Here is a 19691-nt window from a genome sequence, read left to right as displayed (position 1 = left end):
TAATTTCTGGATGCCTCTATTATATATTCCACCAATCACAGTGTTACTGGCTTTACAATGAAAACCACAAACACATTTGTGTAGCAGGAGAAGGCATCGGGAAATTCGTTGGTGAGACCTTAGAAATTGAAGTTCCTTACCTAATATGTCTGGCTTTCCCTTGTAGCCCCCATTAGAAATGCCAGACCATTTAGTTAGGACTCTTGGCTGCCAATAACAAAAACTTCTTGGAACTAGGTGAAGCTCCAATAATGACTAAAGTCATGATGATTCTTTTCTCAAATTCTTTTCTTTAAATAAACGTATTTATTTATTTTAAGTAATCTCTATGCCCAATGTGGGGCTTGAACTCATGACCCCCGAGATCAAGAGTCACATGCTCCTCTGACTGAGTTAGCCAGGTGCCCCTATTTCCCCAAATTCTTAATGGTTAGGCTAAGATTTTTCTCATCTTGTTTAGATTCTGTGCATGCAGGCCAGAGATTAGTTCATTGATCCAGAAGTCCATACTGATACAAAAAGGGCCAATCAGAGACACTCCAATGGACTATGGAATTGAGTTTTAGAGATCCTAGCTTCAGTCTGGTTGGTCTCTCGAATAGAGGAGATATAACCTTAGGATTTGTGCCCAATCATGTCCCAGCATGCAGCTGGGAAAGTGTAAAATGCCAGTCTGTACTAAGAGAGAGTAAGGAAGTGAATTCCTTGATAATGTGCAGAGACAAAGATGAAGATAGTCCTGCCAGCTTTCTGGTCTCTGATTCGAATCCATTCCTGAGTCTTGACTTGTATCCCTTTTTTTTTTTATTCTTATTCACAAAAGAGAATAAAATAGAGACACTGCAGTTGGGCAAGGCATATGACTGATTTGTTAACAGAGAAGGGACATACAATGAACTGCACGTATTTAACGTATATAATTTGATAAATATTGACATTTGTATATACAGGTGAAACCATTACTGCGGCAGTGATAATGAACATACCATTTCATTAACCATTAAAATTTCCTTGTAGGGTAGCTGGGTGGCTCAGTTGTTAAGTGTCTGCTTTGGGCTCAGATCATGATCCTGGAGTCCTGGGATCGAGTCCCAGGATCAAGTCCCACGTCGGGCTCCCTGCTTACTGCAGAGTCCGCTTCCCCCTCTGACCCTCACCTTTTGTGCATGCGCTCTCTCTCTCAAATAAATAAATAAAATCTTTTAAAGAAAATTTTCCTTGTACCTCTTTGTCATTCTTACTTCCCCTCACTCCCTGTTCTTATCCCCAGGCAATCACCGATCTGCTTTCCGTCCCTACAGATTCATTTGGATTTTCTAGAATTTTCTATAAAAGGAATCATGTACCTTTTTTTTGTGTGTGTGGCATTTTTCACTTGGAGTAATCATTCTGAGTTTTATCCAGGTTGTTATGTATATCATGTTGTAGCATGTTGGTGGGGAGACAGACAACATTGTACACTATTTCTTGTAGAAGACTGCGAACGAGGACTGTGTCACAGAGAATATTCTGAGCCTTTGAGGCATACATCCCTGCCTGCTGGTGTTCTCCCCTTGAATATCACACAGACAAAAGGAACTTCACAGGCAACAACCCCCACTCCCCACCCCCCTCCAAAAAAACCTCCTCCAATCTTTCCTATCTTATGAAATGACGCCATCTTTCCTCTAGTTCAGTGGGTCTTCCGAGTTGCTGGGTCATCCCCCTCAATAGATTTCTAATCCCTCTGTCTTTTTTTGGCTCTACTGCCACCACCCTATTCGAAGCTGCATGGCCACTGGTCTGCTTACTGCAGGCTTCTTCCCAGTCTCTCTTGGCTTGGCTTTTGCCCTCTGCCAACTCAGAGAGGCCATGGGGATTCTAAAACATACATTGTCTCTTCTCACTCTCATGCTTAAAAAGCTCATCGGTGGTGTCACTTGCACTTGAAGTCAATTCCAAACACTTCACCATGGCCTGCAAGGCCCTACAGGATCTAACCTTTGCCATTGTCTCCAACTTCCTCATGTTCTCCTTTTCTCCCTTGGTACTCAGTGGCCTCGTTTTCTTTCTTTCTTTTTTTTAATGATTTTATTTATTTGAGAGAGAGACAGAGCGTGAACATGAGCATGAGCGGGGCTGGGGAGAAGCGGAAGGAGAAGCAGACTCCTTGCTGAGCAGGGAGACTGATTCCGGACTCGATCCCAGGACCCTGAGATCATGACCTGAGCTGAAGGCAGATGCCTAACCAACTGAGCCACTAGGCGCCCTGGGAAAAAATACAACAGTTTACTAACTACTTCCTTACAGAACAAAATCTGTACAGTCAGGAACTACTCCCTTAAGTAGCCACACACAACTTGCTCAACTCTGACAATATTCTACCCAGGTGCCCCATCAGTGGCCTCCTTTCATTCTGCAAAAGTACCAAGCTTGTTCCCACATCGGGGCCTTTACCCATGATGAGCTTTTGGTATCAATGAAAGGATGAAGGAGAGAGGACTGCAGCCAGAGGGCTATGAATGGGCAAGTTAAGAGGGAAACTTGCGTGTTGTTTGAAAACACAGAGTAAGAAGTCAGTTGAGACATAGAATTTGAGGACCCTTTGGGCAGTGGGGGTTTCTGTGGGTGCAGTTCTCTGTACAGTTGGGACATAGGCTGGCGCATTGAGGCAGAGAGAGGAGCTCCTCCTATAGGTTTATTTTTAGAACCTTATGCTTACAGAGTCCCTGGGAAAGTTTTGATTCCTCACCCTCCAAATTTGAGCTCCTGTTAGCATTAAACGCACAAGAGCTGGGCTGAGAAGTCAGCTCTGAAAAGTTTTGACAGAAGCAGGCAGGGTTAGAATCTTCTTAAAGATTCCCATGCAGAGTTAGTGTAGTTTATGGCTAGGGTCGTTCTTGATGTTGGAAAACCTGTACAGATCCTTTAGTTCTTTTCCTCCCTCTGACTCTTCCAGCTTGAGTTTGACCTTTCCTTGAAGCCCAGTTAAGGGCTCATTTATTCTAGAGGTCATTATCTGCCTAAGGGGGTGGGAGTATGTTGGTTTCTCTTCACGTAGCAAGTGTGTATTTATTTCTGTGTTTAAATACACAACCTTGCCTCCACTGCACTATACAGTGTGTGTGTGCGCGCGTCTGTGTATTTGGCTACTTTTTAAAATCTGGACTAGTTTCTGGGCCACACGAGAATAGAAAGCTTTCTCCTGGTTCTGTTCCTTATTCCACTCTTTGGAGTGAAGGGCTAAGCAGACAGCCTGCGGGCTCTCAGAATACTGGTTCCATTCAGTAATGGAGCAGATGAGTGTTTCAAAGAAATACAAATTGAGCAGAGAGATGAAAAAGGTGTCCTCATACTTTGCGTTTGTTCTTTAATCAGAGTGATCATCATCGTAATCCTTTGGCTTCACAGCTCTTAGGCACACAGCAGGTTTACAAATGTTTCTTGAGGGACTAGGCCTCTGCCATGATTTTGTGCTCTTTGGTGCACTGTGTGTGTGCGTGTATGTGTTCCTACCTGCTTCCATGTTCTCTTTTTTTTTTTTTTTGAGATTTTTTTTAGATATTTTATTTGTTTATTTGACAGAGAGAGAAAAAGAGAGCACGAGAAGGGGAGGGTCAGAGGGAGGAGCAGACTCCCTGCTGAGCAGGGACCCCCCCCCACCCACCCACCCCCCCGCCCCATGCTGGACTCCATCCCAGGACTCCAAGATCATGACTTGAGCCGAAGACAGGCACTTAACTGACTGAGCCACCCAGGCGCCCCTGTCATCTCTGTCTCGGTGAATTTTTATAAATCTGTAATTAAACTGGTGCCATCAAAACTCTGGAGAGTGTGGTAGGCAGAATTCTAAGATGACCTCCAAGATTCTTGGCCTCTGGTACACATGCCCCATAAATTCCCCTTCCCTTAAGCGTAGTTGAGACCTGTGCATATGCTGAGGTCACTCTGATGGTTAGGCTACATTATATGACAAAGGAGAAGAGAGTTTGAAGGTATAATTCAAGTCCTTTCTGGAGGTGCGAGTTCACCTGCTGACCAGAAAAAGCCACCAGCCATGTTATCGACTGCCTACAGAGAGGGGCAGTTTCTAGAGCCTGTTGATGCTGGGAGTCTCAGTCCGACAAGTATGAGGCACTGATTTCAGACAACGATGTGAATGAGCTTGGAAGAGGACTCTGAGCTCCTTGTGTGAATGCAGCCCGGCTGACATCTTGCTTCCAGCCTTGTAAGACCCTAACCCATGCACCCAGCTCAGCCATGCCTGGACTCGGACCCATGCAAACAGAAATTTGTGTGGTTTTAGGCTGATCTCCAGGTCTTTGGTGGGCCATTATGCAGCGATTAACAATAAGGACTATAGAGGATCCTCTAGCTGGAATTTTAAATGTTCGCCATTATATTCGTTCATTACACTGGATGGCATCAACAAAACAAACGAGAGAAATGCATTTTCTCACAGTTCTCATAGAGGCTACATGTCGGAGATCCAAGAGTCAGTCAGCAAGCTTGGTTTCTTCGGAGGCCTCTTTCCTTGGCTTGCCAACTCCTCCCTGGATCCTCATGTGGTGTTTTCTCTGTGTTACACGCAGGTATGTGTCCCGATCTCCTCTTCTTAGGAGGACAACAGTCATGGTGGATTGAGACCCACCCTAAAGACCTCATTTCATTCTAATTCCAGCTTTAAAGAATTCACTGCCAAATAAGATTGCATTTTGATGTATGGGGGTTAGGATCAAGTGTATGAATTCTGAGGAGGGGGACACAATTCAGCCCATAATAACCATTATCCTTTTCTGTATTCTTTGTACCAATATTTTCTTTTGACTTGTTTTCTCATTTCTTGAATCTCCGTTGTATCTCCCTATTCTTTAGGTTTTTATCGTACAATTGTATTTCAAATGCTTTTTTTAGTTCTTGATATTTTTGGGTATAGGTTAGCATGTAAAATCCTTCATAATTACATCTCTAGCTTATAGTGGCCAGTCTTAGATAAATAAAAACATCACTTTACATTTGCATATATTCTTTATGTGTTTACGAGGTACTTTCATATGCCTTATTTGATTTGAAATACAGAATAACACAGTGAGCAGGTCCAGCCGATATCATTATGATCCCCACTGTAAATTCAGGAAAACACAGAGAGCTGATGGGTCTAAGAATGTCACATAGGGCCTAAGTGTCTTCTAACTCTAAGTTGGAGTGTTCTGTCCACTAGATTAAATATTCAAAACATCCTAACCCAAACAGCAACTAATTCCTACAGAATAAGTGTATTTGTAATGTCTTATTCCCATCTGGTTGTTCAAATTCAGATTCTGTAATTAACCCTCACCTTGCTATGCACCATGAACGGTTTTCTCTTCCTGTGAATAAGGACGCCCGGGCCACACCTGATTATCCCATTTTCCTGTTTTGTTTTTTCTGTTGGAGAATTTATTGTAAAACAACCCCACTTGAGCCTTTTTATGGCAGGAGTGATACAGTGACTTAGATGTGTATCAGCTCAGTTTTTATTTATTTTTAACCTGCGTGCCAGGTTTTAACATATGCTGAAATTGATTGCTTTAAACGTATCACCTCAAGGAGACTGTAAACTTCTGTAACAGGTGCTATTGGTATAATGGGCATTTTGTGTGTAACGGAGGCATACGGTAATTAATGAACAAGCATGCTGGAGAAGCCAACGAATGCATTCCAGTTAAAAAAGATGAATTGTGTTGAAAATACAGACAGGTAAAAGATAATAATGCAAATTCCACGTGCATTTGCGGTTTCTTCTCTTCACCGGTTTGATAAAGCCTAGCCATGTGGTCATATCTTTAGTTCTAGAAAGTCTTTTGAGTAGCTGATTATTTTCAAAGTTACCTAAAACCCGCTGCTAGAATTTCAGTGTATGGGATTTGAAATACCAGGTCAGCAATGCTGAGACCTCAGATCCCAGCTCCATTTACTGGTAGGCAAAGGGAGAAATACTAGGAAATAGAACGAACTACAGTCCCCACACTCACCCAGTCACTTCCTTAAGGAAAACAAAAAACAAAACGGTAGTAAACTGACTGTTTACGGCAAGCGCCCATTATTTTTCCTAGGAGGAGTCTGGAATCACAAGGAGACAAGGCAAACGGAGAGGTGTAAGAAGGTGGCCTCAGGCTGTAACCTTCCGGAAGGCAAGGAATGAATAGAAGACCTGCAAGGGGGAAAAAAAACAGGCTTGACTGGGGTTTTTGTTGGGGGCTAGGCTGACCGAACTGGGAGGAGAGTCAGGATTCAGACTTAGAGTAGCAGCAGTCCTACCAGTTTGCAAGCAATAGAGCCCGGCGGTTTAAGAGCCTGGGCGCTGGCTGGCATCAACACCGCTTGGGATCCCGGGTCCTGCTCTGTGCCTTACCTAATTCTGTCACCTTCGCAACTTGCTGGACCTTTACGCCTCAGTTTTCTCACTTGCAAAACGGAGATGAGAATAACATGGACCTCGTGGAGGAGCTGGGAGAGTTACGGGAATTAACAGTTCAGCGCGTGGCTTCTAGTAAACGCTCAATAAACTGTTAAACTGCTGGATCCGTTGTTATTCTTCCTCTTTCTTAACACGCTGCACGCCCGTAGGGAGGGGGGAGCCACGAAGCGCTCAGCGCACAGGCAGGCTGATTTTGAGGGGCGCGCCCCACGGAGGTGAAGCGGCACCGCTTCCAGGGCACGCCCCGGTGCCCGGGCCCTCGGTGAATCCGAGCGAGCGAGACAACCGCGGGCCTCCTGGAGCGGCCAGCCCGGGGGGCGGGCGCGCCGCCGGCCCTGGATACTTGACAGTTTTCACCTCTCCTGCCTCCTGGGCACCAGAGGCCATGTGGGCTCCAACGCGAGCGTCCCGGTTTCGGAGGCTTGAGGGCTACTTGGACATCCCCCTCCACCCCCCGCCGCCTCCTCCACTACCCCCGCCCCTGCCCCGCCGGACCCGGCCCACCCGCGCCGCGCACCGGCTGTGGGGGTGGAGTTCTGCTCGGACCCTACACACGGTCCTAGCCCCAGCTCCCCCCCACTCCGCCTCCCGCGCAGGCGCCGCCGGGGCCACCCCCGCCGCCATGTTTCCCCCGCCCGCGAGCTCGCTCCCCCCGCCCCCCTCCCCTCCTTAACTGGACTCCCGCCCCCTCCCTCTCCCCCCGCACCCCCCTCCACCCGTGAGGTCAGGCGGAGGCTCTGCTGCTGCGGCCGCAGCAGCTCAATCTCCCATTCCGGGGAAGCCGGGAACGGGGACTTTGGGAAATAAGTGGAGCGGCGTCCGGGTTAGGGTCCCTGCTCTCCGCCTGCGCGAGGGCGAAGTGACCAAGACGAGCCAGAGGCTGCGGAGGTGCGGGGGCCGGTGTCTCGCAAGCGGGAGGGAGCCCCGGCTGCGCCGTGCGACTCGCTCTTTGGCCCTCGGAGTGCGGCAGCGGGCTGACGGACGGCGGGACGCGGGGACGCGGCAAACAAGGTGAGGCGGGGTCCTGAAGTCGCAGGGGCTCCATCATCCGCCACCTCCCCGCCTCCGGGACCCGGTGCGGCGAGGCGGTGCGTGGTAAGGAGTTGCGATCTGCACCGGGGGCAGAGGGACAGGGAACCAGCTGGACTCTTTGCACGCCCCCCCCCACCCGCTTTTTCTCTCGCGTGCGGGTGCGCGCTCATCCCTGCACCTTCTCATCCCTACCTCCCGGACTCCGAGGCTCCGCCAGACGCCTGGATTCTTTCAGCACCCCCGACCCCAGTTTTTCTTTGCTTCTTTGTTATCCCTCCAAAATCTTCTTGTCCGGGCTTCGCTGTCGCTGCCCTGATGGTCTGGGGTCCCTCTGCTCGCCTCAGCCCCGCTCTCTCTTGCCCTCTAACAGTTTCGGCTTTGTGCCTCTCAACCCACCCCTCCCTCAGAATCTTTGAACTTGGGAGGCTTCACTGCTGGCTCCCGAGTCTGGAGCACACTCCTCTTCCTCGAAGCTTTTAACTCCTCTCTGGACGTCTTTATCTCTGAATGTCTTGGCTTCTTTGGTTTAATCACAGTTGACTAATGATTTTCTTGGAAGCTTACTGTCTAGCCTACGGCTTACTGAAATTGATGGGAATGATCTTCTAGTATATATTAGCTAAGGAACTCTAAAGTTTCTTTCTAGGTTTCAGTGACTTAGTCCAAGATACCACAGCCGCTTGAAATGTATGTTATGTATGTTTGTGTGTCTGTTTGTATGTAATCCTAGCACGTGGCCCTAAATCTGATTCTTCCTCCACTGCTGAGCAGGCCTGAGAGAGAGAGAGAGACAGAGAGAGACTTTTGATGCCTGCTTCCATTTCTCCATCTGCAAACTGGGATGTTCATCTTTTATTGTGATCAGAGAGAATTCTAGGGGTTTGGGATACTCAGAGAGAATTCTAGGCGTTTAGGATAGTCACTCAAGTTAGTATAGACTGTTTACTAAGCACACTGCATGGGAACTGAGAAAATCCGGGGTTTCAGGCTGCATTTGTTGGGAGGGCAACTGCCTTAATTTTTTTTTTTTTTTGAGAAACTGGAGTTTCTTAGTGTACATCTCCTATTTGCATAAACGCTCAAGAAGCAGCATTTACAAAGCACATAGTTAGAAAAGAGATCGCTTTGCTATGGACTGGAGATTAGTTTGCTTCAATTTCACACAGTACCACGTTCTCAGTGATGTCCAGTCGCTCCCATATTGAGGCTCCCTTACTCACTTCCATGCTGAAATTAGTGTGTGAAGAAAATTGAATGGAGAGGCTGAAAGTGGAGGCAGAATGCAGTGAATTAGCACATGCTGACGTTTGTGGCTGTGTTTTTTTTTGGAAATAGGATGTATCTAGTGCTCAGCTTTGAAAACTGGGAAAAGTGAAATGATCAACCAAGCAGTTATGACATCATTTTACCCTTAAAAATAGTAGTTCCTTGAATTGCAAGTTTTTATCACTATCCTTATACTTAGAATGATAGCATTGTCTGCTGGATATGTGATCAGGTGTTGCCATTGGCATAATGTGCATTAACGGGCAGTAATCTCAGAAGAAACTGAGTTGGGAATGAAGGTAAGGGCTAAATTTCACTGTCCTGGTAGCACTTGTTTTGGCAGTGAGACAAGGAATGTAAGTTTCTGCTGCAGCATCCAATGATGTATTTAGAAAATACATGAATAAGAGTCTCAATTTTCCCTGGTTTTAAAATCTGCACTTTCATTAAGCACACTTTGAAAAGCGTGGTATGACTCTGTAGAGTTTGAAGTTGAGCTTCTGAGGAAAGCAGTTTTTAGGAGAACAGTAAAGGCCATTGATTATCAGTTTAGTTAGATGGATTACAGATGGTTTGTAGTTTCCCTCATTTATTTGGTAAATTCCTGACTTGACTTTAGTTTTATTTAAAAAAATGGAATAGACTAGGTAAAGAGGATTTATACAGTAAATAGGACCAACCTAAATCTGTAATTTTCTTGGCAACCTATTTTGGAAAGACATACCAACTTGCAAACTGTTTCAAGGGAAACAGTTTGTATCATTCTGTTATTTTTTTCCTTTTGTGATTATTATTGATACTAAGTCTCAGTTAAGATTGCCACCAATATGAACTATTTCTGTTTGCCAGAAAAAAAAATAAAGTTGGCTATGAGTTCATCCCGAGCATTTTTCTCTGAATCTTTTCGACATGTTTCTATATGTATTTAATAAACCCACTTGGTAGATGCAGAGGTTATCAGAACCAGTGTTTCTGATGTCACTACACGTAATTGCACTTTGCTAATGAATCGTTTTTTTTCATTTTCTTTCCATTTGACATTACTTTTCTTCATGTAATTTGACTTGCAGTAGTGAAAGGAGACCAAGCAGTTTTCAAATTGATTTTGATGTTTAATAAACTACTACAACCTCCTCAAAGTATTTTTTCTTCAATCCAGTGCTTGAAAAGGATCTATTTTTACTGCTGTGAAATAACTCAACAATTTGCCAGGCATCATCAGATTTCAGAAAATGTAGACAGATTATGGAAAAAAAGAACAGCCCTAGAGAAAGCATCTCAAAATTCAAGGGGGGAGAAAAGGGCTTTTTTCAAGTTACTAACATTCGTATCAATCATCTTTTTAAATATATTTTTCATTCATTTAGTAATGTCTTTGACAAAATCTGTTGAGCGCCTTCCACTTGCCAAAGCCCTCTATTAGGCATGAGGCCTTGTATTATTATAAGGCATAATCTTGGCCTTGTGGAGTCTCCCAGAGGCTATAGTCCACCAAAGGATGGAGAAAACAAACCAGCAAACAAACGAAGATCCTCACAGATTGTAGGAAGAACAATGAAGGAAATAAGTAACAAAATGTGATACGGAGACCTGGGAAGGGCTTATTTGGCAAGGGTGGTCAGGAAAGGCCTCTCAGCAGCGAAGGTGACCTTTGAACGGAGAGACCTGAAGGAGAAGAGAGAATAAACCTACCTTGTGAAGAGCAGAGAGGCGAGTAAGAGCCAAGGCCTTGAGGCAGACAAACAGACAGCAGGGTGTTTGAGGAACAGAAAGCAAGCCAGGATGGCCAGCCCCAACGACATGGGTGGGGGGAATCGTTAAAGGTGTTCCAGAGCCTAAAGGGGAGTCGGATAATAAATATAGGGCCTGGAAATTCTGAGAAAGAATTTGGGTTTGATTCTCAGAACAAGAGGAAGCCAGGGAAGAGTCTTTATGAACTACTTTTCTGTGGAAGATCACTGGCTGGAAAAAAAAAATTACTCAGTGGAAATAAATAAAAATGTGTTTGGCAGAGGTTGTCTAGCTACTCAGTTGTTTACATTAAGACCTGAGGAAGAAAAGCTATGTTTGATATGTATGCTAAATGAATAAGTAATTTGGTCTCTACAACTCTTTGTAGATAAGGAGATAGGGGACTGGGAACTCTGAGGTGAATGCTTGAAAAGCAGTTTACTTTCCAGAGTTATATTGTCACCTGTTCCCTGAGGTAAGTTGTCACCAGCCTCATTAAAAATCAGACCATTGTTCAGCCTAAGAATTTGTTTTTCAAAGAATGATGTTTTATTTTTTCATACAAATATGTTTCCTGGGGCGCCTGGGTGGCTCATTTGGTTAAGTGTCTGCTTTCGGTTCTGGTCATGATCTCTAGGTCCTGGGACCCCACATCGGGCTCCCTGCTCAGTGGGGAGCCTGCTTTTCTCTCTCCCTCTGCCTTCAGCTCCTCCTGCTTGTGCTCTCTCTGTCAAATAAATTAATAAAACCTTAAAAAAAAAGAAATATGTTTCCTTTGGAAGATTGGAAGTTTCATTTGAGTATGAAAGAATACTTAGGTTTTAGTAATGGCTGTGAGATTTTTCAGGGGAGTTTCCCATTTTCCTTTACTTGTTGCCTTCTCTGGAGGTTTTGTTTTGTTTTGTTTTCGTTTTGTTTTGGTTTTTTGGTGTGTGTGATGATTTTTTGAAAGTTTTTATATATTTAAGTCATCCTTACACCCAAAGTGGGGCTCGAACTCATGACCCCAAGATCAAGAGTCACATGCTTTTGTGACTGAGCCAGTCAGGCACCCCTCTCCAGAGTTTTCCAATTGCCATTCTTTGAGAGATTAGGGTTCCTCTTCCACGAGGCTTACATGAATTTCGATTTGGTATTTATTTTGTGCCCTGAGCTCTTGCTCAAAAGCAATCCAGCTTTGAGGTCTGGTTGGCCCCAAATAGGAATTCAGTCGGTTGTGGACATTCTGCAGGGGTAAATCTGAATATTATGGGGCAGTAATCTGTGAAATAACCTTCAGCAACTCCTGCAGAGTCTACTTCCTACTCCTTAACTTCGCACTCAAGGATTCTTCACGGTTTGAGCCAAGCCGACTGTCCGTCATGTCTTTATCCTTCTCTAACACAAATCCCATGTTGGTTTGAACCGATTTTCTCCAGTTGGGAACTTCTCTGCTTAGCTTCATTCTTGGCCTAGAGCAGGTTCACAACTGCTTGCTGAATGGATGCCAGGCCATCACCTCTTTGAAAAGCCATCTCCTTTCTTTTCTGTCATTGCATATCCCAACACCAGTCATGGGACAGTTCAGATCCCTTGCCCTATTTTACACCAACGCCCCTGACCCAGTCTCCTCCTCTGGAGGTGAATGGTAATCACACACTTGCCACGTGGCGTATTAATTATGTTGATGTGATGTTGCCTGGCTGTCTACCCACGGGCCTCTGACTTCGTGAAGGCGACCTGGATTTGTCTGGTTCTCTCATCATTGTATCCTGAGCACCTGGCTTTTGGTATGCCCTCTATTAATAGTTGTCGGATAACGCATAGACGCTGCCTTGTGATGTTTCTCCTGTTATTGTTTTGGGTACTTAAATCGTTTCATGCTGTTTCACTTTTCACATATCTGTCAAGTGTTCTCAAGCGGTTTCTGAGAGGACCAGGAGTCCAGTTGTTACGGGCACAAGCTCTGGGCTTAGGGTGTTTGTGTTCCGTTGTTGGCTAGGAGACTTCCTAGGTGTGTGACACCGGGCCAGTTGGTTAACCTCTCTGTACCTCCTATTTCTCACAGGTGAGGTAAGGGATAATCGAACTTCCCTCTTAGGGTACTTGTAAGGATCAAATGAGTTACCTAAGTCTCCAAGTTGTTGTTTGCAATTATTAAAATTCAGAAGCTCTGACAACTGGTAAAAGTTTTGTTTGGTAAGTGCCCTACGCAGGTAGTGGCAAAATCTGACTTGAACTGAGAAGAGGGTATTTATAGTTTTTATTCTCTTTAGTGTTCATCTTTATTTGGTTTTGCTGTAGAATTAGTAGTATGTTTACGGGGCAGTGCCTCAGACCCTCCTGGGGTATTATGTAATACCTAGTATACACAGGTTATTGCCTCTCCAAAAGCCTGGACATTTCTGGATTTGGAAACACATCTGGCACCAAGGCTTTCAGATAAAGGATTATATACCTCACGGTAAAGTGCTTAAATCGACGCCATGCACATAAGAAGTTGTTGCTCTTGGTGGTGGAGATTAGAGAGGTAAATATACAACTGTCGCCTCCCCAATACCTTTCTCATACTGGTTACCATGTAAATAAATGCTGATTTATTCATGCGACAACTCTGAATAGAGGGCTGGCTGTGTGCGCATCGTTTTATCATAGGAAAACAGATATGGGTCATGTGATTGAAATGAGCCAAGAACTCGATCTCTCAATACTCTCTCATCTAGTGCCATTAGGAATATTTATTTTTGGTTTTGCTTTTGTTATTTAAACCAGAGCACGCTTCTTTAGGGTGAGGCTTTTAGTTGGGGGTAGAGGGGAGGATCAAGTTAAGAAGAATTTATTTAATATGATGAGACACTTACACTTTACAGTTGCTAAATATTTATTGAACTCCTCATGTATATGGAAATCAGTATTTAAAAGCAGGAGAAAGGTACGAAACAAATGAGGCATAGTTCCTGCTTTTAGTGGTTCCAGTACCATACATGGTTACATGGGCACATGGTTGTCCATTGCAGTTTTTTCTTTTACTTCGTAAGTTTGAGATCATTAATATTAAAAATGTGCAAAGGAAAACACAATAGGCAATTGAGAACTCGTCTTGGTTCCAGTATATGGAATTGGTTTTTTCTTTAGATTTTATCTATTTGCCTGACAGAGAGAGAGAGCACGCACAAGCTGAGGGAGCGGCAGGCAGAGGTAGAGGGAGAAGCAGGTTCCCACGGAGCAGGGAGCCCGATGTGGGGCTTGATCCCAGGACCCTGGGATCGTGACCTGAGCCGAAGGCAGATGCTCAACTGACTGAACCACCCAGGTACCCCATGGAATTGGTTTTTAATACCTTAACTATGCCCCACCTCCTGAAATATTATCCCTATATGACATCCTGGCAACATTTCCTTTCTCACTAAATTAAGTACAATATGATTTTTTAAAGATTTTATTTATTTGAGAAAGAGAGAGAATGAGAGAGAAAGAGAGAGAGTGTGAGAAGGGGGAGGGTGAGAGGGAGAAGCTGACTCCATGCCGAGCAGGGAGCCTGATGCGGGGCTCCATCCCCGGACTCCAGGATCATGACCTGAGCCGAAGGCAATCACTTAACCAACTGAGCTACCCAGGCGCCCTACAATATTATTTTTATTGTTCTCCCTTATCAATATCTATAAATCATAATTGATACATTTTCTTTGTCCTTTTGCCTTTGTGGGTTTGAGAGTAATTGTATGTCCCAAAAGATTTTTCGGGAATGTTCTCTTGCCATGGAAGACTAGTTCTTGAAATCATTCTGCCAGTTCATTCAACAGATAGGTGTTAAGTACCTATTATATTCCAGGCATTGAACTAGTTTAAGCCAATGAAATCTCTGCTTGGTACTCTTTCCCTCAAACTGGAGTATACTGGGCATACTGGGTGAGCAGGGTGGGGATGTGCTAGTGTGCCCCAGGAGCAACAAAGTAAACAGCTCGTGTATTCTTTTTTTTTTTTTAAGATTTTATTTATTTGGCAGACAGAGATCACAAGTAGGCAGACAGGCAGGCAGAGAGAAAAGGGGAAGCAGGATCCCTGCTAAGCAGAGAGCCCCATGCGGGGCTCCATCCCAGGACCCTGAGATCATGACCTGAGCTGAAGGCAGAGGCTTAACCCACTGAGCCGCCCAGGTGCCCCGAGCTTGTGTATTCTTGAAGAACATTCACTGGTAGCTAATGAAAACTACTTAATGATATTTAAACAGATTCATATGCATTGTGCTTTAGAGTGCAATATTCATGTGAAAATTTGACGTAAAACCCAGTACTTCAAATAAAGTCTCTGCTTGTGCAAGGTCAGCTGTGGTAACCCTGGGGTGACCCTTTGAAAAGCACAGAGGCCATGATATGCCAAGTCTGTTCCTTTAGTCAAATGCCAGGGCATTTTCATAGCCTTACATTTTCATGGTGACCTTCATGAGCTGTAATAGACATTATTAAATTTTTCCACCATGTTGCCCAATTTCTTTTAGTTCAAGAGAACACTCTGGTTGTTTGATAACGATCTAAATCTTAAAATGTGTTGAGTCCTAACAGAGTTTCTAATATTGGTGGGAAATAGCTAAGATGGATAGTGAAGGGCCTGCCAAGGGCCTGGTCTTCAGAAGACAGGCTGTTAGAACACAATGACCATGAACTTGTGGAGCACAATTGATGGGGTGGGGGTCACAGCTTTATCCCATCCCATGAGCACTTGCCTGTGTCATTGGTTAAAGTCAACTCCTGCTAACTTTAAAGCTGCTTTCATTTATGACACATACATTCTACAGGCTGCTTTGTTAATTGCTGGCTACCGAAATGTTCAATAGCAGAGGAAAGTTGTCAAGGTTCGTGTGCTCTGAGGGTAACAAAAGGTTTCTAGAGTTTCAGATGGTTTTGAAAAGGGGTGACCAGTGCATTGGAGGAATGCCTGTTACCAAGCGAATGATTTGATTTGCTCTGAATGAGAAAGATGAAGAAGAAAAAGGCAAGTGAAGAAAAGGAGGGAAAGTAATGAAAGTAAGTCAAACACCGAATGTCTCAACTGATTGTGATTATTGCTGTCCCACTTTCGTTGTGGTTCACAGGGCCTGCCATTGTTGTCTTGTTGTGTTATTGCCCAAAGATCATCAGGACATAGAAGGGCAATTAAGGGAGGGTCATTATGTTCTGTGTGTCAAGTGCTTTTCCATTTTACAGTCTTTTCAGGGAAAGGGGATAATAGAGTTGTAGAGTTTGGTTTCTTGGTTCCATTTCATAAAAATGGGCATGCTTTTCTAAAGAACTTCATGTCAGCAATGTTTTCTGTGCTCCTGTTGAGTACCTCTCAGCAGGAAGGCAGTAGAAATCAGTGGCTAAGATCTTGGGCCCTGGAATCATAGGCTTGGATTCAAATCCTGACTCTGCCTCTTGTTGCCATTGTGGTTTTGGGCAACTCCCCTCACCTCTCTGAGCCTTGTTTGGCTCTTCTGTAAACAATCTCATCTGGTGGTTTTAAGGATGATATGAACTAATGCATATGAAGTCCTAAGCATAATTCAAGCTACATGGTAATATTATTATTTTTTTAAGATTTTATTTAGTTAGTCGACAGATCCTAAGTAGGCAGAGAGGCAGGCAGAGGGGAGGGGAAGCAGGCTCCCCACTAAGCAGAGAGCCTGATGCGGGGCTCGATCCCAGGACCCTGGGACCATGACCTGAGCCAAAGGCGGAGGCTTTAACCTACTGAGCCACCCAGGCACCCCCATGGTAGATATTACTGATTCTTAGTAGATTTCATGGTTTAACTAGCTAAAATTCGTGACATACTATGGGAGCTTTGCCACTTATATATGAACAAGAAATATAAGGGAAAATTGTGTCTTTCCTTTGTATTGCCTTAATCCTAGCAGGAATGATATTTTTTCCACATATATCTCTTAAACAGTGAACTGACTGCCTAGAAGTAACACTGGTTTTATGGCAGAGAGGAAAGTTTATGGGAAGTGCTCAGTTTATTACTTATTCAAAGATGGTATCACATTGAATGCAAGGAAACTGTAAATTTTTTAATATGATTGACCCAATATATATTTAAATATGATAGCATTCAGCTTAGTTGAATTTAAAAGTTTAATCTTCATTTTGAAGGGAAAGGGAGATGCAGGAAAATGTATACAATAAACAATGTTGTCTTTGAAATGAAAATTTTTGGTGTTCTGATACTCAAAGAGGTCATATATTTTCTTGATTTATCTCTATTCCAGATTTGAGGTTCTTGCAGAAGAAAATATTGAAATATTTTAACAGTTAAGGCACTAGGAGGAGGGTAATTCTGTTTGAATAATGTCTTCAGTAGATTTGGGTTGTGATGGTTATCTTAAGCTTTTCTGGTAGTTACTCTGGCAACAAATCAAAGAAGACCTTAGAGATGATGAAAGTTCAGTAGCAGTTTTGAGAAATGGATGGATAAGTCTAAGTAGATCATTGAGAGCAGCTTCTGGTGTTGGAGGGCTGGTGTAGCCTTTTGGGTTGGCGGTGCATGATGGTAGTGTTCCCGCATTCCCCCGTTCTAGTGTTCTTCCTTTCCAGTGTCAGCTGATAAAGCAGTTGATCCTCGGGTAGCCGACTTGGTTATGGAATGCCATTGGTATACAGAAGGGAGAGAACCGGGAGACACATTGCTCAGGTAACTGTATATTCGCTCGGTATTTTGGGAGGATTGTTACGATAATGCACGTTCAGATACTTGAAAAGCTTGGCTCACCATCCTGATGGGATATATTACGGATTAGCAGTGTTACCTGTACTGATCGCCATCATGATCGGCATTGGATTTGAACATGAAAAGACAACATTCAGAAGTATCTTTAGAAAAATTAGACCTATTCTGTCCTTAGGTAAGAAGCTCAAATGTTAAGGATGATGCCACTTACTTACAGAACTAACTTTCTTTTGAAGCATGGTTACTTATTCTTATTTTCTTTGCTTCAGTGGCGTGTGCACAGTGAGGCTGAACGACTTGCAGAAGGTCTCGCCGCTGGAGATGGAGCTGGGAGCCGAATGTAGGGCCCTTGGTTTTTAACAAAGTGCTTGTTCAGTAATAATGGAAAAGACTTGTTACCCAAAGGATTCTTTCGTGTTGCTTTCTTCCCCCGCTTCAATATTTACTTGTTTTGAGAGAGAGAGAGTGTGTGTGTGAGTGCAGGCAGGGAGGGGCAAAGGCAGAGAGAGGCCCAAGAAGACTCAGCACTGAGCGGGGTGCCCGAGGCGTAGCTCGATCTCAGGACCCTGAGATCACAACCTGAGCCGAAACCATGAGTCGCAGGCCCAACTGATCGCGCCACCCAGGCGCCCTGGATTCTTTCATGTTTCTCGTCTTTGAGCTGACAGAGTGAAATCAGAATTTCGGCAGTGGAGAGTCTGACCGTTTTTTGGTACCTGTATAACTTCTTGCACGATTTGGCATTTAGCAAAGTGAATTTTAGGTTTATTAAGAAATTTTCTAAGTACTTTTGGCATCACAGAGATGTTTTATTTAAACATTCATGAGCAAGGATTTGATAAGTATTTATATGTAAATGGGAGTAAGAAAATATATCCACTGCCCTGAAATATCCCGCAGTGTGGCAGGGGCGAGAGAGAATGTGAAGCACCCTGATGTTAGCCAATACTAATAAATGTCTTTAAAGATTTTATTTGTTTGTCAGAGAGAGAGAGAGCGCGAGTGCAAGCAGGGGGAGCAGCAGGCAGAGGGAGAAGCTAGACGCACCGCTGAGCAAGGAACCGGATGCAGGGCTTGATCCCAGGACCCAGGCATCATGACCTGAGCCAGAGGCAGACGCTTAACCGACTGAGCCACCCAGGCGTCCCAGCCAATACTAATGGTGATTCCAATCAACAATTACTAAGTTGTTATATATTTGCATATTTATATATATATAAAGCACTTACAATGTGTTTTATATGCATGAACACATTTAAACCATATAACAATGCCGTGAGGTACTGTTATTATCCCCATTATACAGATGAGAAAACTGAGGCAGAGAAGTGAGATAACTTCCCAAGGTTGCACACCTAATAAGTAGAAGAGCTAGCATGAAAATCTATGCAACCTAGTTTTAGAGTCTGTGTTTTAACCACAGTGCTTCCTTTTTATCCTACCTCTGACAGGGGACTTTGTATAAGAGCACGATAGCTAAACAAGGCATGCTAGAAAATGTTCTGGATAAATACAGAGAGAGGAAGGATCAGAGCATGGGGTTAAAGTTGGCAAGCTGTTTGGAATAAGGTACTTTTGAAGCAGGTCTTATTAAAAAGCAAGGAATGTATTCTGAATATTTTAATCCCCAAAGCTGTGTACATGTATGTTGCATGTGTATGCACAGGGGTGTGCGTGCGTGTGTGTGTGTGTGTGTGTGTGTGTGTGTGTTTATCTTGAACTGGAAAAACATTGCGAGGGTAAATCACATTGAGAATCCTTTATATTGACAGCCAATCATAGCTCTGTTTTTGTGTATACTATAGGGTTCCGCAAATAGGTTTTTAAAAGTATGTAAGAGCTTCATAGAGCTATAATTCAACTACCCTACAATTGACCCATTTAAAGTGTACAATTCAGTGGTTTTAGTATCTTCACGGAGTTGGGTAACCATTACCACAATCAATTTTAGAACACTTTCATCACCCCAAAAAGAGAAACAGGTGTTTTGAAACAAATGTAGCCACAAAGGGAATGAGAGTAATGTGTCTGTTGGTACCACTGTTTTTCTAGCAAAATGTTCAGAGAGTCCCTGCTCATTGTAACTCAGATCTTACGCCATTCTTTGTAGTGTAGCTCTAACTTGCTGCAGAACGCCTTCTTTAAATTTCATTTTCGTTGTATTTATTTTTAAAGAATATTTATTTATTTATTTGACACAGAGACATAGAGAGCACAAGTAGGCAGAACAGCAGGCAGGGCTACATAGAGGGAGAAGCAGGCTCTCCACTGAGCAGGGAGCCTCATGTGGGGCTCGATCCCAGGATCCTGGCATCATGACCCAAGCCGAAGGCAGACGCTCAACCAACTGAGCCACCCAGACACCCCTTATATTTTATTTTAATCACTTACTGTTCTTTTAAAAGATCAGATATTGGGGCGCCTGAGTGGCTCAGTGGGTTAAAGCCTCTGCCTTCAGCTCAGGTTATGATCTCAGGGTCCTGGGATTGAGCCCCGCATCCGGCTCTCTGCTTGTCAAGGAGCCTGCTTCCCTCCC

The 19691-nt window shown here is 44.0% G+C and overlaps 1 protein-coding gene across 2 annotated transcripts in view; it reads left to right on the top strand.

Moving 5' to 3' along the window:
- The first annotated feature begins 7161 nt into the window (after positions 1-7161).
- The window catches only part of KLHL13 (kelch like family member 13), a 195448-nt gene continuing 182918 nt past the window's right edge, over positions 7162-19691 (top strand). The window contains exon 1 of one of the 2 annotated variants that reach the window (XM_032844761.1): positions 7162-7450. The gene's annotated coding sequence lies outside the window, so the exon portion shown is untranslated. Of the gene's footprint in view, positions 7451-7518; positions 7535-19691 lie in introns of those variants that run through there. The other variant, XM_032844762.1, reaches the window with a different exon arrangement.

This window comes from Lontra canadensis, unplaced genomic scaffold (genome assembly GCF_010015895.1).
Source record: "Lontra canadensis isolate GAN:19392208 unplaced genomic scaffold, GSC_riverotter_1.0 scaffold155, whole genome shotgun sequence".
Classification (NCBI taxonomy): domain Eukaryota; kingdom Metazoa; phylum Chordata; class Mammalia; order Carnivora; family Mustelidae; genus Lontra; species Lontra canadensis.
The sequence above is the reverse complement of the archived record's forward strand: the minus strand, read 5'-3'. Positions and strand labels throughout refer to the sequence as shown.